The sequence below is a fragment of the Elaeis guineensis genome, chromosome 8 (genome assembly GCF_000442705.2).
Source record: "Elaeis guineensis isolate ETL-2024a chromosome 8, EG11, whole genome shotgun sequence".
Lineage (NCBI taxonomy): Eukaryota > Viridiplantae > Streptophyta > Magnoliopsida > Arecales > Arecaceae > Elaeis > Elaeis guineensis.
In genome coordinates, this window is record NC_026000.2 from 60,677,084 (window position 1) to 60,703,290 (window position 26,207).

Here is a 26,207-nt window from a genome sequence, read left to right on the forward strand (position 1 = left end):
CTAGCCGACCCCTTCACTAAAGCCCTAGCAATAAAGGAGTTCGACAACCACAAGTCGAAGATGGGTATTAGATACTATGCCGAGTGGCTTTAGGACAAGTGGGAGTTGTTGGGAAATGTGTCCCAAAAAGCCAATCGTCAAGTTGTTGACGGTTGAGCAACCAAGTATTGTAATTGATTTGTTAATAAATAAAATATATTTGGCATTTTCATCATAAGCTTTCATCTTCTAATGAACTCCATTGTTATGATGAAGTTCTTAGGACTATTTAGATTCGATAAAGAGAGGATTTATCGATTAGTCCTTAAAACTGTTCATGACCAAATGATAGGCTGTTAATAAGGATGACAGCTTCTATCGAGCATAGGTCGCTGTAGGCCATATGGGTTGGTTGTCCTCTTAACCAAAGAGTGTGGAGACACTGGTATGGCATACAGGTGAGATGTAAGGGTACATCGTCATTGAACATGATCAACTCCAGAGCATTCTGCTGTCGAGAATGTCTCTGATGGGATATAGGTATAAGTGTCCCTTAGATTTGAGATCATCTCAGTGACTTGCAAGCAACTCACTGTGCTTTGGTACTGGACTAACTGAATTTCTAATTCAGAGACGGAAGGCTTCTGGGCATAGTCAAGTACTTACGAAGTCAGAGTGTGATCGAGATGGGATTGACCACTCCAAGAGTTGGAGAAGAATGAGTCGCTGTATTTCAATTTAGCAAAACCTTGGCCAGGGTAATCCATCAGATGGATTTGATATTTTGAAATACAATGTGGACAACTTGATCATAGTTGACAGTTGAACTCTGGGGTGTCCTATGATCATTTTGGTCAAGGGGATGAATTATATGAAAACTATATCAGCATGGGTTCTATGGATGTTGTTCTACACATTCGACCTATCCGGTCATCGGGTACCATTGCTAGATGGTCACTTCGATTGGTACAGAAATTTGTTCCTATGCTATTGGCTTAGGTTCGAACCTATGAGGTCACACACATTAGAGTTCATGATCCGATCGGATGGTTGATCAACGATTAAGAATCATTCTAGGGTTAAATGATCAATACGATTGACATTTAACCCAGTGCAAGTGTTACAGGAGGATCGATTAGCAATTCGATTGCTAATTGGCTTAATTTGATTAATCCAATGGGTTGAAATTAAGTCTAATTAAATATAATTTAATTAGATTTGATTTGGACTTGATTGGATCAAGTTCAATTGGTTTATTGGATAAGCCAAGTGCAAGGAAAAACTAGTCCTAGTTCAACTAGGACTTGGGTCAATCTAATTTCTAATTTGATTAGAAAATTAAATCAGATTTAAATCTAATTTAATCTGATTAAATTAGGTTCTTAATTGGGTTAAGACCTATTTTAATTGGGTTGATCTAATTTTAGTTTGATTTAGTTTGAGAAACCAAATTAAAACAAGTCATAAGATAGAATCCTAGTAAGACTAGGATTCCACATTGCACCACATAAGCCTTCCCCACGCCCTCTCTCTCATTCAATGCCAATCTCCTCTTATTTTGTGTGACAAAAGCCCTCTCCCAGGTCTCTCCCACATTCACAAAAGGTCTCCTCTCTTCTTTCTTACATGGAAGGTGGTTTGGATCAAATCAAAAAAGGAATAAGTTTGGATTTCGAATTCTATGAGATAGAGTTTTAGAAATCCAAAACTCTTTCAATTTTGCACCGAATTTATTCATTTTTTTTTGAAATTTTCATGACTTTTAGGGTATACATTGAGAACCCTTTTCTAATAATCCATGTATGAAAATAAGGAGGAGATGCTCAAGAGTTGGGCGCCCCTTAACTTGCCATGTTTGGATAAGCCTTGACTAGGTATTTGACCTAGACAAGGACTCTATCATATCTCTCTATATAAAATGGGTTTCTTAATGAAATTTTTGAAGAAGATAGATACTTGAGAGACCTTTGAGCCATCCAAAAAATAGAGAGAAAGACCTTTGGGTCATGGAGATATAAAAGACACAAGTTAGGATGTCTAGAGAAAGAAACGAGAAGAAGAAGAGGGTCTTCTTCTAGGGTTATTTGTTTTCATATCTTTCCTCCCTCAATCTTGAGTTTCCTAAGAGCATCTCAGATCTGAAACTCCTCCTTCTACTTTCCATCTTTGGAAGAGTCTAAATCAAGAAGAAGGAGGTATCTGATCAACCATCAAAGAAGGATCAACGCAGTACTAGCATACTGTGCTGATTTCCTGAAGCAGGACTTCTGATCGAGATTCGTGAGCTCGTGTGGATGACTCCTAGAGGCCGGATGCGTGTGCGGCTTGCAACATCATCCTCAAGCCCGGATCAGCGAGGTTAGAACATCTAACTTGCAAGGTAATAGATCTGATCTATGGTTTAATACATACATTAGATGTAGTATAGAAACATATTGATATGATCAACATGTAGTTCATGCTATATTTATATATTTTAATTTTTGATTTAATGCTATGTAATAATCATGTAATAGGATCTTAGATTTAGGGATTCTTTGATTTTAAAAAATAATTTTGATTTATTTTAGTCTTCCGCTGTATGATCTTGAAAAAGTTTCAAGATCTAACCCTGAAACCCTAGATCTGGTTCCTACACAGGAAGACTTCGCCCGGACTCCTACGGGAGCCGGACCTCGTCCCCAACTCTGGTTGCAGGAAGACTCTACCCGGACTCCTACGGGAGCCGGACTTCGTCCCCCAACCTCAACTGCTGGAAGGCTTCGCCCGGACTCCTACGGGAGCCAGGCACCGTCCTCGACCTCGACTGCTGGTAAGCTTCGTCCAGACTCCTAAGGGAGCCGGACTTTGCCCCTGATTTTAATTGCAGGTAGACCTCGCCCGGACTCCTACGGGAGCCGGACCTCGTCCCCAACTCTGGTTGCAGGAAGACTTCGCCCAGACTCCTACGGGAGCCAGACCTCGTCCCCAACCTGGTTACAGGAAGACTTCGCCCGGACTCCTACGGGAGTCGGACCTTGTCCCCAACTCTGGTTGCAGGAAGACTCTGCCCGGACTCCTACGGGAGCTGGACTTCATCCCCCAACCTCAACTTCTGGAAGGCTTCGCCCAGACTCCTACGGGAGCCGGGCACCATCCTCAACCTCGACTACTGGTAAGCTTCGTCCGAACTCCTAAGGGAGCCAGACTTCGCCCCTAATTTTAATTGCAAGTAGACTTCGCCCGGACTCCTACGGGAGCCGGACCTCATCCCCAACTCTGGTTGTAGGAAGACTTCTCCCGGACTCCTATGGGAGCTGGACCTCGTCCCCAACTCTGGTTGCAGGAAGACTCTGCCCGGACTCCTACAGGAGCCGGACTTCGTCCCCAACCTCGACTGCTGGGAGGCTTCGCCCGAACTCCTACGAGAGCCGGGCTCCGCCCTCGACCTCGATTGCTGGTAAACTTCGTCCGGACTCCTATGGGAGCCAGACTTTGCCCCTGACTTTAATTGCAGGTAGACTTCACCCGAGCTCCTACGGGAGCCAGATCTCGTCTCCAACTCCGACTGCAGGAAGACTCCGCCCGGACTCCTATGGGAGCCGGACCTCGTCCCCAGCTCCGACTGCAGGCAGACTTCGCCCGGACTCCTACGGGAGCCAGACTCCGCCCGTGACTCCAATTGCAGGTAGACTTCGCCCGGACTCCTAAGGGAGCCAGACTTCGCCCCTAACTCTAATTGTAGGTAGACTCAGCCCGGACTCCTACGGGAGCCGGACCTCGTCCCTGACTCTGGCTGAAGGCAGACTTCACCCGGACTCCTATGGAAGCCGAGCTCTGCCCATGACTTCAATCACAGGTAGACCTCGTCCAGACTCCTACGAGAGTCAGACTTCGAGCTCTTGTCGCAAGCGACCCACTCCGAGTCACCGCTGCAAACAAACTACTTCAAGTCTCTACCACGAGTGGCCTTGACCGAGACTCCTTGGCAAATGATTCCCGTCCGGGCTCTTACGGAGACCGGACCCCAACGGAACTTCGGCCGACAGGCTTGGGTCCCTTGGCAGGCTGCAGCAACGGCCACGACTCTACTCCGCTCCCTGCGACGGATTCTGCGCGGCTCCATCACTCCCTGACAGGCTGTAGTAACCGCTACGACTCTGCTCCACTTTCCACGATGGATGCCGCGCAGTCTCTCCACCCTCTGGCAAGTGTCGACAACGGACGTCACTCCACTACCTACAACAGGCTCCACGTGGCAGGCCATAGTAATGGCCACAGTCCCGCTCCACTACTCCTCGTAACAGACCCCTCCTGGCCCCGAATGGTGCACTGACAGGCAGTTACAATCATCGCCATCAATCCATTGCCCCCTCCGCCTATAAAAGGGGGACCCCAGATACGTTATTCTCTAAGCTCTCATTTTCTACCTAGAAACCCTGCTAAAATTTCTGTTCGAGCGTTCCATTCTTGTTGAGGTAGAGAACTGACTTGAGCATCAGAGGGTCTTGCCGGAGCAACCCCACCTCCGATTTAGACTTCCTTTGCAGGTCCCGACGGTGACCGCAACTCCCTCGACTCCAGCTTCTCTGACGCAGGCGGATTTTTGCACCAACAGGATTGGCACTAGAGGAAGGGGCCTGTATCTTCGCAGTACCCTTGTTCTTAAAGGAGCGCTCAACAGGACCGCCTCCGGTCATCTTCTCTGACGTTCTCTCCTCCTTCCTCCACTCGGTCCTCGCCCGATGCCTCCCTGCAGGGCATCCACGTGACGATCCACGGCCTCCGTAGCTAGATCGCAGGCTCCGGCCTCACCTCCCATTTCCTAGCCTCCTCCTCCTCCTCCGACAATGGCGGTTGGCACGGAGCAATTTGACCTACTGGTACAGCAGGTCAGAGGCCTCACTGAAGCTGTGCAGACCATGCAACAGTAGCAACAGCCGCAGACGTCAGTGCGATCGGAAGGAGCGTCACCGGAACACCAGAATCCGATGGTGGGGTGGGCCACTTGGGCCAGCCGCCCCATCTTTCCTGGAAAGATGAATCCGAGGGTGGAGAGCCCTCAGTCAGATCACGATTCCACCCCTGCAAGATCTCTACCCCCATTCTGTTAGAGGACCCTCGAGATCCATAGTCGAGAGGATTTTCTGGACCGAAGACTCCAGGAGATGAACCGACGAATCGAAGAACTCCGCCACGCTCCTCCCGCTTATGGTGAGGATATTTGTACTGACCCTCCCTTTTCTCAAATGATCATGTAGGAGCCAATCCCACCAAACTTCAAGCTCCCCCAGTTTGAAAGCTACGATGGGACTTCGGACCCGGTTGACCACCTGGAGGCCTTCCGGACGATGATGCTGCTTCATGGCGCACCCGACACCATTCTATGCCGAGCCTTCCCATCCACCTTAAAGGGAGCAGTGAGGAACTGGTACTCGGCGTTGAAGTCGGGTACCATCTTTTTCTTCGATCAGATGAGCCACCAATTTGTGGCCCATTTTGTCAGCAGCCGGCGCCCCCGGAAGGGTTCGGAGTCCCTCATCAACATCAAGCAGAGGGAGGGGGAGTCCATTCGGGCCTACATCAACCGTTTCAATGTCACCGCGCTGGAGGTCCGGAACTTGGACCAGTCAGTAGCAATGGCCGCTCTGAAGGGCGGCCTTCAGAAGAACGACCTTTTGTTCTCCCTGGAGAAGAAGTACCCCAGGGATTTTGCTGACCTATTGACTCGGACCGAAGGGCATGCCCAAGCGGAAGAAGCCTTTAAAATGAAGGATGAAGAGACCGTGAGAGAGCGGCAGGTGGGAGACTCGAGTAAGCCCGCAATCGAAAAAGGGCCGAGAGAAGCTCGGCCACGTTCTCGAACTCCTCCCGGGCACAAGCATGTCCATACTCCTCCCCGGGTATGCAGGCAGGGAAGCTCGGATCGCCGGGCTTGGCGAGGTTCTCCCCCAGGAAGGTTCCGCAATTATGCCCCCCTCAATGCCTCGAAAACCCAAGTGCTGATGGAGGTCAGGGAGCAGCTGCCAAGGCCGGAAAGGATGCGCGCGCACCCTGGGAAGCGCAATCCTAACAAGTTCTGCCTCTACCATCGTGACCATGGCCAGATACAGAGGAGTGCATTCAGCTCTGGGATGAGATCGAGGAGCTCATCAGACGAGGTCGACTCGATAGGTTCATTCGACACCGACCTGAAGGCAGAGAGGATCGGCCCAAGGCCCTGCCGCAACCTAAACCGCCGAGGAGGGAAGAGCAGCCTGGAGATCGGCCTCCAATCGGGATCATCAACTCCATCACTGGAGGACCTCAAGGAGGAGCAGACCTTCCACGACCGTGGGACTCGAAAAATCTGTAAATGTACTACTAACGACTTTGCCTTGAATCAAAATTCCTTTCGACTTTGCATGACTTTTCCTTTTGGTATGGACTTGTTATGACTGGGGATAACCCCTTCAAACAATCAAAATAAGGTCATGTTAGGAACAGGAGGAGAACCTCGTCCTAACATGAGCAAAATGAAAGTCTGATTATTTTAAGATCGGATCGGGGGAGAGGCCCATATAACGGCCCTTAAGTGCCCCCATGGTCATGTTAGGAACAGGAGGATAACCTCATCCTAACATGAGAAAAATGAAAGTCCGATTATTTTAAGATCGGATCAGGGGGGAGGCCCATATAACGGCCCTTAAGTGCCCCCATGGTCATGTTAGGAACAGGAGGAGAACCTCATCCTAACATGAGCAAAATGAAAGTCTGATTATTTTAAGATCGGATCGTGGGAGAGGCCCATATAACGGCCCTTAAGTGCCCCCATGATCATGTTAGGAACAGGAGGAGAACCTCGTCCTAACATGAGCAAAATGAAAGTCTAATTATTTTAAGATTGGATCAGGGGAGAGGCCCATATAACGGCCTTTAAGTGCCCCCATGGCCATGTTAGGGACAGGAGGAGAACCTCACCCTAACATGAGCAAAGTCAAAGGCTCGGTTCTTTTAGACTGGATGGGGGGAGAGGCCCTACAATGCCCTAACGTGCCCCCACAGCCATGTTAGGGATAGGAGGAGAACCTCGCCCTAACATGAGCAAAGTCAAAGACCTGGTTCTTTTAGACCGGATGGGAGGAGAGGCCCTACAATGTCCTAATGTGCCCCCACAGCCATGTTAGGGATAGGAGGAGAACCTCGTCCTAACATGAGCAAAGTCAAAGGCCCAATTCTTTTAGACCGGATGGGGGGAGAGGCCCTACAATGCCCTAATGTGCCCCCACGGCCATGTTAGGAACAGGAGGAGAACCTCATCCTGACATGAGCAAAGTCAAAGGCCCGGTTCTTTTAGATCGGATGGGGGGAGAGGCCCTACAACACCCTAATGTGCCCCTACAGCCATGTTAGGGATAGGAGGAGAACCTCGCCCTAACATGAGCAAAGTCAAAGGCCTGGTTCTTTTAGATCGGATGGGGGGAGAGGCCCTACAATACCCTAATGTGCCCCCACGGCCATGTTAAGAATAGGAGGAGAACCTCGTCCTGACATGAGCAAAGTCGAAGACCCGATTCTTTTAGATCAGATGGGGGGAGAGGCCCTACAACGCCCTAATGTACCCCCACAGCCATGTTAGGAGCAGGAGGAGAACCTCATCCTGACATGAGCAAAGTCGAAGATCCGATTCTTTTAGATCAGATGGGCGGAGAGGCCCTTGCAACAACCTTTATGTGCCCCCACAGCTCCGTTGGGAACAGGAGGAGAACCTCGTCTTAACCTGAGCTGAGATCAACTACGTCAAGAACAGAAGGAGAACCTCATCTTGATGATGACAAAAACTCGACTGCCCAACAAAATTGGATAAAGGAAAAAGTCCCTCAATGGCACCTCTACACTTCTACGCGACCCCACAAAAAGCAAGGGGAGGACCCTCACTCGGAGAAGAGGAGGAAAATTAAAAAGGAAAGCGATGAATTACATCGACAACAGATGAAAAATAAATCACACCAAAGATCTAGGGAACCTCATCTCAACAAAGACGGGAAGTCCCTATCAAACATCCCCGGTCTCTAAGAAGGCTCTCGACACAGGTCAAGAAAATAATGACCCCTTCGGGGAAACGCGGAGTTCGGACCACCGAGCTTGAGCCTACGGCCATGGACGATAAGAAAAGCAAATCAGCGTGGCAACGACTGGGCACCTCCAAACGACGTCGACGTCGAACAAGTCAAAAGACAAAAGAAGTTCGATGGACGATAATTTGATACGATACGTGGATGAGGTAATACAAAATCCTCTTTTCATTTCATTCACAAAATATACACTACAAAGCCCAGCAGGCTAAAGGAAGAAAAGCAAAACAACAAGAACAAGACAAAACAACAAAAGAAAAAATATGTACATAGGAAGACGGAAGGCAAAAAGAGCCCTAAGGGGGCCCGACTTCCTCCGACCTCGAACTTTCGGCTTCGACCCTCGCCAGGGAGCACCTTAAGCTTTTGACTTCTGCTTCCAATTCCCTCTCTCTCATTAATATCTCCATGTATCTACGGTGAAATCGTTGGCTTTCGTTCTCCACCTCTCGATGCCTTTTTCTCAGGACCTCAGATTCTGCCTCCGCATCCTTGATGGCCTGCTGCTCGCATGCCAGCTGGATCTTCAATTACTGCAGCTCGGCCTTCCCCTCCCTAAGGGCGACAGATAGCTCTTCTGGGGTTCTTCTCAGGGATTGGAGTTCGCTGGAATCTCGAGCGGAAGCAAGCCGAGCCCCTCCAGCTAGCTGCCCTTGAAGGCGGGCAACTTCATCGGTCGTCGTCCTGAGCCTCTCTCTGTATTCATCCACCTGCTTGCGCCAGCCGGCCCGGTACGCATCATAGCTCGCCTCGACATCCTGGAGCTATCGCTGGAGGTCGGAGACCTTCTTCGATCATTCCTGATCGCTGTCGGCCCAAGTCAAAAGCCAGGATGAGCTTCCTTCCAACTGGCTAATTCTCTCCTGTGCAGCCGACAGCTCTACTCAGAGGGAACTAATCTTGGCAGCTTGAGCCCAAATTCGATCGCTGGCGCACTTCCTGTGTTCCTCGAGCTCCTTCTCGAAGTTCGCCTTCCTCCAGCTGTAATCCATGATTCCTTCCACATGGAGGTTCCGAAAGTACACGGCCTCTGCAGTAGCCTCTGAGTGACTCTCTCTCCGTCTAGAAAGTTTGTCCTCCATCTCCTTCGATCTTCTTGTCAAATGACGAACTCTCTTTCTCAGATGTCGGATTGTGGACCTTAGTGGAATTCCTTGTGGCAAGGGGAGTGCATCGGCAAGGCATTGCCATCGGGAGGTCAACACGTTAAGGCGCAGCTCGTTACAAAGAAGAAAGAAAGAAAGGAAAAGAAGAAAAGAAAAGGAGAGACAAAATACTGACGGGATCCAGGGGGCTCAGGCCGATGTTGAACAGAAACTACTCCTTCAAGAGGTTGGAGAGAGAAAGAGTTGGGTATTTGAGGAGTTTCTGGGAAGCTTGATGATCGTCCTCCCCTAGGCTGGGGGCCCGACGGACGGAGTCCCTCAGGGAGCCCCAAGGGGGCAACCCTAGCCTCAAGGTCGGGCATCGAACATAAAGAAACTTTCCCTTCCAGTTATGGATAGAAGAGGGGGCACCTTTCAGCAACCCCTTCCAACCGAACTGTGGGGAGAAGTACCACCAGTCCTTTGCCGTGGGATGATGCTTGAAGGTGTAGAAGTATCTAAACAAGAAAAGAGTGGGCTGGACTTCGACTATATGACAAAGAGAGAGGAACCCTATCAAAAACCTAAAGGAGTTCGATGCAACCGAAGCCAAAGAAATGTCCAAAAACTGAAAAAGAGCAATGACAAAAGATGGGAAAGGAAGCCGAAGTCCGGCACGGAAGGCCTCTTGGTACAGAAAGAAACAGCCGGGGGGAGGGGAACTAGCCCAGTCGGACGGGCCAGAAAGTTTCAGTTCGTACTCTGGAGGAACCCCATACTGAACTCTTATCAGTTGGAGTTCGTCCGAAGTCAGAGAACAAGGAATGGCATCCGGTGCAAAAATCGGATGAGGTTCAGCTCTAGCTATCGGTTCATCTACCGCCTAAGGACTCTGGGAGACCGAGACAGACGAACTCCTAAAGCCGCTAGAAGAAGAAGCCATGGAAGACATCTAGAATCACACGGAGACCACTTACAGAGGCGAAATTCCTAAAAATTGAGGAAGATCGCGGACAAGGTCTCGGGGGACTGATGTGCAGAGCAAGAGAAAGAAAGATCGAATGGCAAAAGGAAGAACAAAAAGAGGAAGGAGTTCCGAGACTAACCTAAGCGATTCGGAGAGGTGCAAAGGTGCAGAGATGGGGATGACTCGAGGAACGCCTAAGGCTGGAAAGCGCACTGAGAAAAATCAGAGTTCTCAGGGAGAAGAAGGTAGCCAGAATGAGACTGTCGGATAGAGCGGGACTCTTGGGGGAGGAGTGCGGGTTTAAATAGACCCCAGGATCCGGCATAATGATGATTGCGAACCCCCTCTGACCGATCTCTTTTCGCCGCATGTCCCACTCACCACAGCGGGTGGTTAAAAAGTGGCAGACGGCCGATAGAGCCTTTATTGTGCCATGCCTTGAGCACCGTTTCGTTGCAGGTTCCAAAAGAGCCTCTTCGGATCACCTCAATTTGAAAAGACTCTAGCGCACGCGCATTGAATGCCAAAATATCTGAGGATGATTGCGCGCGGACATCAAGGAGCAACTTCGGCTGTAATCTCTCTATACTTCCTTCATTCGAAATTCAAATTCGAAAGTAGGGAGACTGGTGTTGGGTATAAAATACCCTCAGTCGAAGTTCTTGATAGGATTGACCCTCCCATAACTCCTCCAACTTTCGACTGCAGATGGTATCTCTCCGAACTTCTCCAACGGCCGGATTTCCACAGTGCTGACTGAATTCCCACGACGGACGAACTCCCATTGCACCACCCGAGCTCCTTCAACACGAGTTCCCCCAGTCATCTATTAAGCCACCCCAAGTGCTCACTGAGCTCCGCCGCCAGCCGACCTTCTACGACTATCAGCTGTTCCCTGAATCCCTTCCAGACTTCTTCCAGCCAGGTTCAACTCCGATCCGAACTACCCCAGACTTCGTCAACAACTGAACTTCACCAACAGCAGATTCCTACAACTACCACACATTGCCCGGACTCCTACGGGAGCCGGACCTCATCCCTAACTGTGGTTGCAGGAAGACTCTGCCCGGACTCCTACGGGAGCCAGACTTCGTCCCCCAACCTCAACTGCTGGAAGGCTTCGCCCAGATTCCTACGGGAGTCAGGCACCATCCTCGACCTCGACTGCTGGTAAACTTCCTTCGGACTCCTAAGGGAGCCGGACTTCGCCCCTGATTTTAATTGCAGGTAGACTTCGCCCGGACTCCTACGGGAGCCGGACCTCGTCCCCAACTCTGGTTGCAGGAAGACTTCACCCGAACTCCTACGGGAGTCAGACCTCGTCCCCAACTCTGGTTGCAGGAAGACTTCGCCCGGACTCCTACGGGAGCCGAACCTCATCCCCAACTCTGGTTGCAGGAAGACTCTGCCCGAACTCCTATGGGAGCCAGACTTCATCCCCCAACCTCAACTGCTAGAAGGCTTCGCCTGGACTCCTACGGGAGCCAGGCACCATCCTCAACCTTGACTGCTGGTAAGCTTCGTCCGGACTCCTAAGAGAGCCGGACTTCGCCCCTAATTTTAATTGCAGGTAGACTTCGCCCGGACTCCTACGGGAGCCAGACCTCATCCCCAACTCTGATTGCAGGAAGACTTCGCCCGGACTCCTACGGGAGCCGGACCTTGTCCCCAACTCTGGTTGCAGGAAGACTCCATCCGGACTCCTACGAGAGCCAGACTTCATCCCCCAACCTCAACTACTGGAAGGCTTCGCCCGAACTCCTACGGGAGTCGGGCACCATCCTCGACCTCGACTGCTGGTAAGCTTCGTCCGAACTCCTAAGGGAGCCAGACTTCGCCCCTAATTTTAATTGCAGGTATACTTCGCCCGGACTCCTACGGGAGCCGGACCTCGTCTCCAACTCTGGTTGCAGGAAGACTTCACCCGGACTCCTACGGGAGCCGGACCTCGTCCCCAACTCTAGTTGCAAGAAGACTTCGCCCGGACTCCTATGGGAGTCGGACCTCGTCCCCAACTCTGGTTGCAGAAAGACTCTGCCCGGACTCCTACGGGAGCTGGACTTCGTCCCCCAACCTCAACTGCTGGAAGGCTTCGCCCGGACTCCTACGGGAGTCGGGCACCATCCTCGACCTCGACTGCTGGCAAGCTTCGTCCGGACTTCTAAGGGAGTCGGACTTCGCCCCTGATTTTAATTACAGGTAGACTTCGCCCGGATTCCTATGGGAGCCGGACCTCGTCCCCAACTCTGGTTGCAGGAAGACTTCGCCCGGACTCCTACGGGAGTCAGACCTCGTCCCCAACTCTGGTTGCAGGAAGACTCTGCCCGGACTCCTACAGGAGTCGGACTTCGTCCCCAACCTCGACTGCTAGGAGGCATCGCCCAAACTCCTACGGGAGCTGGGCTCTGCCCTCGACCTCGATTGCTGGTAAACTTCGTCCGGACTCCTAAGGGAGCCGGACTTTGCCCCTGACTTTAATTGCAGGTAGACTTCACCCGAGCTCCTACAGGAGCCAGATCTCGTCTCCAACTCTGGCTGCAGGAAGACTCCGCCCGGACTCCTACGGGAGCTGAACCTCGTCCCCAGCTCCGGCTGCAGGCAGACTTCGCCCGGACTCCTACGGGAGCCAGACTCCGCCCGCGACTCCAATTGCAGGTAGACTTCGCCCGGACTCCTAAGGGAGCCGGACTTCGCCCCTAACTCCAATTGCAGGTAGACTCAGCCCAGACTCCTACGGGAGTCGGACCTCATCCCCGACTCCGGCTGAAGGCTGATTTCGCCTGGACTCCTACGGAAGCCGGGCTCCGCCCATGACTTCAATCACAGGTAGACCTCGTTTGGACTCCTACGGGAGCCAGACTTCAAGCTCCTGTCGCAAGCGACCCACTCCGCATCACCGCTGCAAACAAACTACTTCAAGTCTCTACCACGAGTGGCCTTGACCGAGACTCCTTGGCAAATGATTCCCGTCCGGGCTCCTATGGAGACCGGACCCCAATGGAACTTCGACCGACAGGCCTGGGCCCCTTGGCAGGCTGCAGCAATGGCCATGACTCTGCTCCGCTCCCTGCGACAGATTTCGTGCATCTCCATCACTCCCTGACAGGCTGTAGTAACCGCCACGACTCTGCTCCACTTCCCGCGATGGATGCCGCGCAGTCTCTCCACCCTCTGGCAAGTATCGACAACGGACGTCGCTCCACTACCTACAATAGGCTCCACGTGGCAGGCCGAAGAATGGCCACGGTCCTGCTCCATTACTCTTCGTAACAGACCCCTCCTGGCCCCGAACGGTGCACTGACAGGCGGTCACAAACGTCGCCATCAATCTGTTGCCCCCTCCACCTATAAAAGGGGGACCCCAGATACGTTATTCTCTAAGCTCTCATTTTCTACCTAGAAACTCTGCTAAAATTTCCGTTCGAGCATTCCATTCTTGTTGAGGTAGAGAACTGACTTGAGCATCGGAGGGTCTTGTCGGAGCAACCCCACCTCCAGTTTAGACTTCCTTTGCAGGTCCCAACGGCGACCGCAACTCCCTCGACTCCAGCTTCTCCGATGCAGGTGGATTTTTGCACCAACAGGATAGAAGAGAAGAAATTAACCAGTCAATTTCAATCCTCCCACTGACTTCACCAAGTCAGATTAAAAAAAGATTTAATTAAAGCTGGCATTAGGAGCACCTAAATCAGTCACACTGATTTACCTAATGACATGGGTGAGCCCTAATCACCAAGTGATCTAATCAAAACCTAACTCATCAGATTGGTCAGGTAAGTAAGATCAGTGGAAGGGATATGTCATTAACTCGTCAGAGATCGAATCAATGCGAGTAGCTCCCAGTTAAAAACCATTGGTCAGACTGTCGAACTTACCTTAGACACCAACCGGTTCATTAGTTTTAATTTGATCAACTTAGTAAATAGGGTTCCACCGTGTAGCCATGAATTAAGTCCATCTTGATCTAGTTAAAGACATGGACCCATTCAACTACAACTATTGGAGTGGAGTCTAGAGTGTCTTTGACCTAATCTAATTCAACTTTTGGTTAGATTTGACCAATTACTCTAATTTAGTCCATTTCTTTAAGCTAACCTTAGGTCTAACCCAATTATGGACCTAATCCATCTAACCCATTGATCCACAAGTTTATGCAATTATCTTAGGTCTTAATTCACAATTCTAGACCAACTAGACAACACTTAATTCTTTTAATTAAGTATTTGGGCTGATGGGTCAGGATTTGATATTTCGAAAATAATTTTCAAATTTGAAAGATTTTATTTTCTGTTCACCAAATGTATTGACTCATTTCACAAATGGATCAGCACATTTCATAAACAGCAATCCTATTGCTATTACATAACAGAAAATAACTCAATCAAAATAAATCATGAATATTCTTTTAGATCTAATCTAACACATTCATGATAAATTTTACAATTGAACCTTTACAATTAAGTCCTTTCGCTGCTTTGTCTGCATGGGATATAATCACTCGGCACCTCTACCACCATAGGAGAACCCCATCGAATGGGAGGAGAGGGCCTTTAAACCCTACTTTTCTCCTATGATCGGATGACAATGGCAACCAACCCAATTAAACTACTTGCTACTTAGATCAAGTATATCTAAATATATCAATTTTAAAATTTAAATTTTAAATTTCAAATTTTGAATTTCAAATTTCAAACAAATTTCAAATTTCAAATTTTTAAATTTTAAATTTTAAATTTTGAATTTTTGAATTTCAAATTGGAAATTTTAAACAAATTTTAAATTTTAAATTTTGAATTTCAAATTTTTGAATTTTGAATTTCAAAATTCAAATTTTAAATTTTGAATTTTAAAATTCAAATTCAAATTTTAAATTTAAACTTTTAGATTACTACTTAATCTTTGCATGCAAATGTATATCATATTTTAGAACCTGCTCTGATACCATTTGAAGTAAATTTTAGTGCTGGGGTAAAACGATAATTTTAAAACTTTTTCAAAATTATAATTTTACAGTAAAAATAATTAATTAATCTAATTAATTAACATGTATTAACTCTACATAAGAATCTAAATATGATATATATAGCATGTATTTAAATTTAAAATTTAAACTTCTACAGTAAATATTTTATTGTTATGTGTTCAGAACACATTATCTTCGTGCAGGTAGTCGATCGCTGCAGTCTAATCATCATCGGAAAGGTCTAATCATTGCAATATAGTCACACAGTATGTCTGACCTCTATGGATCATCCACACAAAGCTCTCAATCTGATCGGCTCCTCATGAATGCTAGTTCATTGCAAAACTCTTTCGATGGCTGATGCTGATCGAACTCCTTCGATCGATATCTGTCGATTCTTTGAATGCTCTGGATCATCAGTAGAGATAGTAGAGAGGTTGATGAAGCTCTCCCTAAACTTTGGTGGGCTCACGACACTCATAGCTCACCTTTCTCACTTTTCAAACCCTAGGCAGAAACCATAGGATACTCTAAGAAAAACCCTGCGTCCTTTCTGTTTCTTTTCTTTTCTCTTCTCTTCTTTTCTTTTCTTTTCTCACGCATAAGGCCTTTCTCATGCCACCCTTTCTCTCATGGATCAGATGTCACACGCCCCACCTTCTCTCTCATTTTAAAATGGTGCAAGACCGCATCTTTTCAGCATTTTCACCACGTGAGAGGATAAAGCTAGGTGGTTGCTCACTTGAATTCAAATCGAATTTGAATTCAAATGCCAACCAACCTATCCTTATCCACTCAAGGCATGAGAAGAGAAGGGGTGTGGGTTCTTTGTGCATGAAGAATTTACATGATAAACTTTTTCTCGTGTAGAGAATGGGGTGCATAAAAGGATAAGGTGGCGCATGGATTAGTTGCTCATTCAAATTCAAACATCATTTGAATTTGAATGGCCAACTAATCAATCTTTATCCACACAAGTGGCGCACAAGGGAGGGCATGGGAAGGCTTCTACGTGGGAGAAAATTTATGAGAACTGATTTCTCATAAATTCAAATAGGCGCAGGTGAGGTGAGGTGGCGCAGGGAGATAAGTCAAGGTGGTTTCAAATATTAAATCAACCTAATTGAACCAACCTTATTAAAATAGATTAGACACAATTAGACTAAATTAAATCCTACATAATTAGACTTAATTAGGCTCAATAAAATCTTAACCAAATCAAAAATTGACTAAGCCCAACCCTTGATCAGATCAGGGACCAAACCACCTTGGCGATTAGGTCAACTCTTAACCTAATCGGGTCAAACCCAACTGAATCCAATTCAATTGGACTTGATCCAAAAATAATTACTCAATCAAATTGAGTTAATTAGTGATCAATTCACTAATCAAATCTCTCATAAATACTGAGTCTAAATTTGATGGGCAATCGGGCATCAAAGTCCATCGATATGAAATCCTAATCGAAGAGTCCCAAACTAGTGGGACTCTTGACCCCAGTACCCAAAATATGTGGAACTCATGATCAGAGAATCTTGATTCTTGATCACAGAGTTCCAGACATATAGGACTCAAAGTCTCAAAGTATTAGGACTCTTGGTCGAAGAGTTTCAGTCCAGTGGGACTCTTCACCAGCCATCAGATCAGATAGAAACCTCTAATGTGTGTGACCTCGCAGGTTCAAACCTAAGCCGGTAGCACAAGAATTAATTTTTGTACTAATCGAAGACCATCTAGTAATGATACCCGACGTTCGGATAGATCGAATAGTCGCAATCGCGACATTCAGAACCTACGCAAATATGGTTACTGTATAATTCACCCCTTTTGACCCCTGTGTATAGGATGACTCAGGGTTAAACTGTCAACCCTGATCAGATCATCCGAATTATGATCAACTCAATCAGTCCTGTGACTCCTCACTAGGACTACCCTGGCCAAGATTTTGCTAAATTGAAATATGACTGTACACAACTCCTGAACTGAAGTGGTCAATCCCATTTTGACACACACACCGACAAGTTAAGTACTTGACTACACCCAACAGCCTTCCATCACTGAATTAGAAATTCAGGTAGTCCAGTGCCTAAGTGCAGTGAGTTGCTCGCAAGTCACCATGGCGGTCTCAGGTCGGAGGGACAGTTATTCCCATATCCCATCGAAGCAAATCTTGACAGCATAAAAAGCTCCGGAGTCAGTCACATTCAGTGCAGATGTACCCTTACATCTCACCTGTATGCCATACCAGTGTCTTCACACTCCTTGGTTAAGAGGACAACCAACCCATATGGCAGACAATGATCTATGCTTGATAAACGTTATTGTCCTTGGTAACAACGTATCATTTGGTCACGAACAGGTTTAAAGACTAAACGACAAATCCTTCTTTGTTGAGTCTGAATACTCCTAAGGTCTTCACCACAGCATAAGAGTTCATTAGAAGATGAAACAATTTATGATGAAAAATATCAAAATAACTTTTATTAATTTATAATTCATATACTAATACAAGAAAAAGCACAACCGTCAACAGGCTGACGATTGGCTTTGGGATACTATTCCCAACATGCAATTGGCTGCTTGTGTTTTTGCAGATAAAGTACAAGAGAGTTGATGCTGAAAGGGTTCAGCATAGAAATCTTAGAGAGGGGTCTGCTACCCTTTTGGGCACAGTCGTATGTCATATTATACTTAAACTAATATAGTTATTACTATGATTATCATGAGTAGATATCAATTGTATCCAGGCTAAGAGCGCTGAATTGCTGTGAAAATATTCTTAAGTTCTTAAGAAGAACTAAAGATATGTTCTTAACTTAGAGAAGGATCAAAGCTAGAAGTAGGAGGATACACCAATTCAAATTTTATATCTGATATTGAATGTAGAATGTCTACATCATGGGTGTATTCCTATGTTGATATCTTGGAAGAGTTCCAAATAATCAATTAATGGAAGCTGAGTACACTGTAGATGTGTAGGATGCATTTTGGTTCTAATGTTTATTGCAGAACTAGTTGTCATGCCATCAGATGTCGTGACACTATACTGCAAAGACAATGGCACCATAGCCCTTGCTAAGGAGCCTAGGTCTCACCAGATATCTAAGCACATAGAACAGTAGAACATGCAACTATCTCAAATAGAAATATATAAAAATATAGAGAGCAAACTCCATATGTGATGCGGTTGACCCACTGGTAAGTCACTTAGCTAGCCTAAGACTATAACCTGTCCTGTGAAGGTGGGGCTTAGTACATGATAGATTGGCTTTAGTGCAAGTGGAAGATTGTTCGATGTATGCCCTAGAAGCCAATCTTGGCTGAGACATTTTATATCTCTAGAATATAATTTTGTACTTATAGGGCAGTTATATTACCATTCATATTTATGTGTCCATGAATCATCCAAGGGATTAACAAGATAATGACACATATTCTTAAAGAGTTGAGAATTTGAGATATGTGTCATTAATAGTTAATTCCTAAATTGCTCTTGATCATAGGATCATCATGGGAATGATGACTGATCTGGATAGACCAGTGCACGGATCGCTTCCTTCGAACAGATGGGCCTTGAGTCTGCAGTGTAGAGATACTAAAGCGAGAGTACAGATGGTTTTTAGAGAATAACTAGTACTGAGTGTGACCAACACGAGAGTCACATGGATGTCTGCTCACTTATTAGTGACTTTCTCGATGCTGCAGTTGTATGATTGATACTCTGACCTGAGATAGCACTACTACTCACAGTGAGACTGCTGGAGTTTGACTGACATATCAACATAGATCTCAATGAGCCCTTGTAGTGGATGTTGGTGACAGTTGGTCCATTGTAGGAGTGGGGTGTGCATTAAGATGGGATCTATCGATTCTAGCAGAAGGGAGTAGTCCTATGGGATTTAAGAGGTTGATATTGGGAATAGTGTCCCAAAGTCAATCATCAGCCTGTTGACGGTTGTGCTCTTTGTTGTATTAGTACATAAATTATAAATAAATAAAAGTTATTTTGGTATTTTTCATCATAAATTATCATCTTCTAATGAACTCCTGTGTTGTGGTGAAGTCCTTAGGACTATTTAGACACGACAAAGGAGGATTTGTCGTTTAGTCCTTAAACCTGTTCGCGACCAAAAGATACGTTGTTACCAAGGACAATAATGTTTATCAAGCATAGGTCATTGTGTGCCATATAGGTTAGTTATCCTCTTAACCAAGGAGTGTGGAGACACTGGTATGGCATACAGGTGAGATGTAAGGGTACATCTGCACTGAACATGACCGATTCTGGAGCTATCTCTGTTATCAAGATTTGCTCCGATGGGATATGGGTATAAATATCTCTCCGACTTGAGACCGCCACGGTGACTTGCAAGCAACTCACTGTACTTAGTTACTGGACTACCTGAATTTTTAATTCAGTGACGGAAGGCTGCTGGGTGTAGTCAAGTACTTGACTTATCGGTGCGTGTGTCAAGATGGAATTGACCACTCCAGTTCAGGAGCTGTGTACAGTCATGTTTCAATTTAGCAAAACCTTGACCAGGGTAGTCCTAGTGAGGAGTCACAGGACTGTTTGAGTTAAGCACAATTCGGATGATCTACTTAGGGTTGACAGTTTAACCTTGAGTCATCCTAAACACAAGGGTCAAAAGGGATGAATTATATAGTAACCATATTCACGTAGGTTCTGAGTGTTGCAATTATGACTATTCGACCTATCCGAACATCGGGTACCATTGCTAGATGGTCACTTCGATTAGTACAGGAATTGGTTCCTGTGCTACCGGCTTAGGTTCGAACCTGCGGGGTCACACACATTAGAGATTCCTATCTGATCTGATGGCTGATGAAGAGTTCTAATATTTGTGAACTATGAGTCCTACATGTCTGGGACTCTATGATCGAGAATCAAGATTCTTTGATCATGAGTCCCACACATTTTGGGTACCGGGGTCAAGAGTCCCACTGGTTTGGGACTTTTCGATCAGAATTTTATATCGATGAATTCTGATGCCTGATTGCCCATCAGATTTGGACTTAATATTTATGAGAAGTTTAATTAGTGATTTGATCACTAATTAACTCAATTTGATTAAGTAATTATTTTTGGATCAAGTCCAATTGAATTAGATTCAGTTGGGTTTGACCCGATTAGGTTAAGAGTTGACCTAATCATCGAGATGGTTTGGTCCCTGATTTGATCAGGGCTTGGGCTTAGTCAATTCTTGATTTGATTAGGATTTTATTGAGCCTAATTAAGCTTAATTAAATTATATTTAATTTAGTCTAATTGTGCTTAACCTATTTTGATTAGGTTGGTTCAATTAAGATTAAACCACCATTTGAATTTGAATCCCTGCGCCACTTCATATCTCTGTGCCCATTTGAATTCGTGAGAAAAAACTTCTCATAAATTTTCTCTCATACAAATCCCTTCCCACACCCCACATTTGTGCACCATATAGGTGGATAAGGATGGTTGGTTGGCCATTCAAATTAAAAAGAAAGTTTGAATTTGAATGAGCAACCAATCCATGCGCCATGTTCTTATCTTCTTTAGCGCCTCATATCTTACACGAGAAAGAGTTTCTCGTGAAACCTTTCCATGCACAAAGCAGCCACGTACCTTCTCTTCTCACACCCAAGTGGATAGGGATGAGTTGGTTTGCATTTGAATTCAAATTTGATTTGAATTCAAATGTGCAACTACTTATCTTTATCCTCTCACGCGGATAAGACATGTTTTGAACTATTTTAAAAGAGATAGGGAAGTGGAGTGTGCATAGAAATTTTTTGAGAGAGAAAGTGGGGTGTGAGGAACCCTTGTGCGTGAGTAGGAAGTCTAAAATTTTCGAGAGAAAAAGAAAGAAAAGAAAGAAAATTGGGCGCAGGGTTTTCAGTGTGTTCCCTAAGGTTTCAGCCTGGGGTTCGGGAGGTGAGAAGGTGAGCTATGAGTATCGTGAGCCCACCAAATTTTAGAGAGAGATTCATCAACCTCTCAAGCACACTTGCTGATGATTCAGAGCATCTGAAGAGTTGGCAGATATCGATCGAAGGAGTTCGATCAGCATCGACCGTCGAAAGGGCTCTACAACGAGCTAGCACTCGTGAGGAGCTGATCAGATCGGGAGCTTCGTGTGGATGATCCATAGAGGCCAGACATGCTGTGTGGCTACATTACGATGATCAGTTCCTCCCAACGGTGATCAGATTATGGAGATCGACTACTCACATAAAGGAATTATGTTCTGAACACATAACAGTAAATTATTTACTGTTCGAATTTGAATTTTAAATTTAAATGCATGCATTCTATATATCATATTTAGATCCTAGTATAGGATAAATATATGTTAATTAATTAGATTAATTAATTATTTCCACTGTAAAATAATGATTTTGAAAAAATTTTAAAATTACCATTTTACCCCTACACTCAAATTTCACTTCAAATGGTATCAGAGCAGGTTCTAAGATATGATATATGAATTTGCATGGGTAGATTAAGTTATAATTTAAAAGTTTAAATTTAAAATTTAAAATTCAAAATTTAAAATTTGAATTTTGAAAGTTGTTCGAAATTCAAAATTCAAAAATTTGAAATTTAAAATTTAAAATTTAAATTTTGAAATTTAAAATTCAAAATTCAAAATTCAAAAATTTGAAATTCAAAATTTGAAATTTGAATTTTAAAATTTGGTTGAAATTTCAAATTTGAAATTCAAAATTTAAAATTCAAAATTTAAAATTCAAAAATTTAAAATTTGAAATTTGAAATTTGAATTTGAAATTTGAAATTTGTTTGAAATTTGAAATTCAAAATTTAAAATTTGAAATTTGAAATTTAAATTTTGAAATTGGTATATTTAGATATACTTGATCCAAGTAGCAAGTAATCTAATTGGGTTGGTTGCCATGGCCGTCCGGTCATAGGAGAAAAGTAGGGTTTAAAGGCCCTATCCTCCCATTCGATGGGGTCTCCAATGACGGTAGGGGTGCCGCTGCAATTATATCCCATGCAGATAAAGCAGCGAAAGGACTTAATTATAAAGGTTTAATTATAAAATTTATCATGAATGTGTTAGATTAGATCTAAAGGAATATTCATGATTTATTTTGATTGAGTTATTTTCTGTTATGTAATTAGCAATAGGATTGCTATTTATGAAATATGCTGATCTATTTGTGAAATGAGTCAACATATTTCGTGAACAGAAAATAAAACCTTTCAAATTTAAAAATTATTTTTGAAAAGCCAAACCCTGATCCATCAGCCCAAATACTTAATTAAAAGAATTAAGTGTTGTCAAGTTGGTCTAGAATTGTGAATTAAGACCTAAAATAATTGCATAAACTTATGGGTCAATAGGTCAGATGGATTAGGTCCATAATTGGGTTAGACCTAAAGTTAGCTTAAAGAAATGGACTAAATTAGAGTAATTGGTTAAATCTAATCAAAAGTTGAATTAGATTATGTCAAGACACTCTAGACTCAACTCCAATAGTTGTAGTTGAATGGGTCCACGTCTTTAACTAGACCAAGATGGACTTATTTCATGGCTACACGGTGGAACCTTATTTACTAAGTTGATCAAATTAAAACTATTGAACCGGTTGGTGTCTAAGGTAAGTTCGACAGTTTGATCAGTAGTTCTTAAGTGAGAGCTACTCGCATTGATTCGATCTCTGATGAGTTAATGGCTTATCCCCACCACTGATCTCACTTACCTGGCCAACCTGGTGAGTTAGATTTTGATTAAATCACTTAGTGATTAGGGCTCACCCATGTCATTAGGTAAATCAGTGTGACTGATTTAGGTGCTCCTAATGCCGGCTTTAATTAAATCCTTTTTAATCTGACTTGGTGAAGTCAGTGGAAGGATTGAAATTGGCTGGTTAATTTCTTCTCTTCTATTCTTTAATAAAATTCTCAAAATTATTAGGTCCCTAAAGTAATTAAGTTATAATGATAACTAAGTTATAGCCTCCCATTAAGTGAGTGATAATGAGTCCATTAGTTTAATAATCACCGGAGGCCCAAAGGCCTGGTGCTTATTGACTAATGGAATTATCATTCATATTATGATAATTTGGTTTGAGTCTTTTTGATGGTGGTCAAGTTGGCCGGCCAAAGTCGGGCCTGATCATTTATTGGTCTGATTCACCAAAGCAAGTCATGTTAATGGTTGGACCTAACCAGATCTTTTCACTGGAGGCCAAAGCCTACTGATTAGGTTCTGGGGCAAAAATTTATTACTAGAAATTGTTTAGAGAAACAACTGGTTATGAACATACCCATAGATGCACATGGGTTGACCAACCAAAGTTGGGCTCGTGTGTAGTCTGTGAGAATTTTAGTACCCACTAAGGAATTAAAGTAATTCCTCGAATTGGAGGTTGAGGCTACCAGTTCGTAAAAATATTGAGAGAAATTTTAGACTAAAGTCCAAGTCTTCAGTATTAATAATTTATGTACTAATAGAGGTCTGATTTTTCTTTATGCAGCTATAACCACTACCCTGTCGCTCTGGTCATTATTAGATAAAGACAAGCTCATGGGACCTAATTTTGATAGCTGGTATCGAAAATTAAAAATCATCCTTGAGCATGAGCGGATCCTTTATGTAGTAACGGATCCTGCACCCGAGGAGCCAGCCCCGAATGCTAGAGGGACGGTCCAAGATACTTACCAGAAGTGGCTCAATGATCGGACCACCATTCGATGCATAATGCTGGCGGCAATGAATGATGAGTTTAGCCACAGATTTGAGAACGTTCAGCCACAGGAGATACTTCAAATGTTGAGCGACTCCTTTGGCATGCCTGACGATGTTGAAAGGCACAAAACTGTTGTGCCATTTTCAATGCTCGGATGAGAGATAGGGCCTCAATCACCGATCATGTACTATACATGATCGAAATGATTGAGCGTCTAAATAAACTGGGCTTTCCCCTGCACGAGCAACTCGGTAAGGATGCGATCCTTAATTCATTGCCCAAGTCCTTCCTCCCCTTCCTTACTCATTTTCGAATGACAAAGCCTGCAGTGAACTACCACGGCTTATTAGGATTGCTGCAGAACTTTGAGAAGGACCATCAGCTCCATAAGGAATCGGTGAATGTTGTGGGAGGGTCTTCTTCTGGTTGTCGACCCTTTAAGAAAGGGAAGAAGAACAAGAAGAAGAAGAATAAGAAGGTGCAGCTGCATGCTGGGACGTCTGCACAGGGTCAAACCAAGAAGCGCAAGCCCGACCAGAGCCAGGCGGAGTGCTTCTTTTGCAAGAAGCAGGGATACTGGAAGAGGAACTGTCCTCTATACATTGCCTCACTGGACCCGAACAGGCCAAAGAAGAAGCAAGGTACTTATATGATAATACCTTGTAACTTTTTCATTTGTGATACTACTGCCTGGGTATTGGATACCGGAAGCCCTTATCATATTTGCAATTCGATGCAGGGTCTACAGGTCAGTAGGAGATCTGATGAAGGCTAAAGATTCCTAAACGTTGGAGATGGAAGCAAAGTTTCAGTTCTAGCATTAGGAATCATGAACCTTGTAATCAATTCTCAAAATATAATTCTGAGTGAATGTCACTATTGTCCAAGCTTTTTATTAAATATTATTTCTGTAGACCTTTTGGCCATGAACGGTTATCAATTTTTAATAAAAAAAATATTTACAATATCATTTTGAATGGTGTTACAATGTTTATTAGATAACTTTATAATAGAATTTACTTTCTATCACAACCTGTTAATGTGGTTCAAACCTCCGGTAAATACCCTAGAATAGATAATGTGTCAGAAGTCTACCTTTGGCATTGTAGGCTAGGTCATATCAATAAGAACAAGATAAACAGGTTGGCTCAAGAAGGAATTCTTGAAGTAGGTGATTGTGAATCACTTCCAACCTGTGAGTCCTGTCTTCTTGGTAAAATGACCAAGTCACCTTTTACTGAAAAAGGTGAGCGAGCCAGTGAACTCTTAGGTCTGGTACATTCTGATGTATGTGGACCCATGAGCACAAGTGCAAGAGGTGGATATTTCTACTTCATAACCTTCACAGACGACCTATCGAGGTATGGGTATGTCTATTTAATGAAGCATAAGTCGGAATCGTTTGAAATGTTCAAACTATTTCGAAATGAGGTAGAAAAATAAACTGAAAAGTGTATTAAAACTCTTTGATCTGATCGAGGAGGTGAATACCTTTCTAATGAGTTTCTGACATATCTTTGGGAGAATGGGATTCTCTCTCAATGGACTCCTCCTGAAACACCACAGCATAATGGTGTATCTGAAAGGAGGAATCGGACCTTGTTGGACATGGTTCGATCCATGATGGGGTTTGCTGGTCTGCCGATCTCCCTCTGGGGATATGCGCTCGAATCGACTTGTTACCTTCTAAATAGAGTTTCGATAAGTCTGTAACCAAAATGCCATATGAGATATGGATAGAACGTAAGCCAGTACTCTCGCACCTTAGGGTTTGGGGGTGTTCGGCTTATGTTAAACGTTTAATTACGGACAAGCTAGGACCTAGGTCTGACAAGTGTAATTTTATAAGATACCCAAAAGAGACCAAAGGATATTATTTCTACCTGACTGATGAGCAAAAGGTGTTTGTCAGCCTTAAGATAATCTTTTTAGAAAAAGAGTTCCTTAGTGAAGGGATTGTTGCCTCTAAGGTCAAACTTGACGAAGTTCGATAGATGAAAAAATCGACACAAGTTGCTGAACCTGAATCGAATTTGATTAGATCAGATCTGGAGCCCATTGTTCAAGCACCCTTAAGATGATCTGGTAGAGTACCACATCAACCGGACAGATACTATGGTTTCTTGATCTGGGATGATGATCCTATCCAACTTGATGAAAATGATGAGGATCCGATCACCTACATGGATGCAATGCAGAGATCCAACTCTGAGAAATGGCTAGAGGCCATGAAATCCGAAATGAAGTCCATGAAGGTCAACGATGTGTGGACATTGGTTGACCCACCCGAAGGAGTAAAACCCATGGGGTGTAAGTGGGTCTTCAAGAGGAAGAGGGGCGCAGACGGAAAGGTGGAAACCTATAAAGTCCGTCTGGTTGCCAAGGGATATCGTCAACATTAT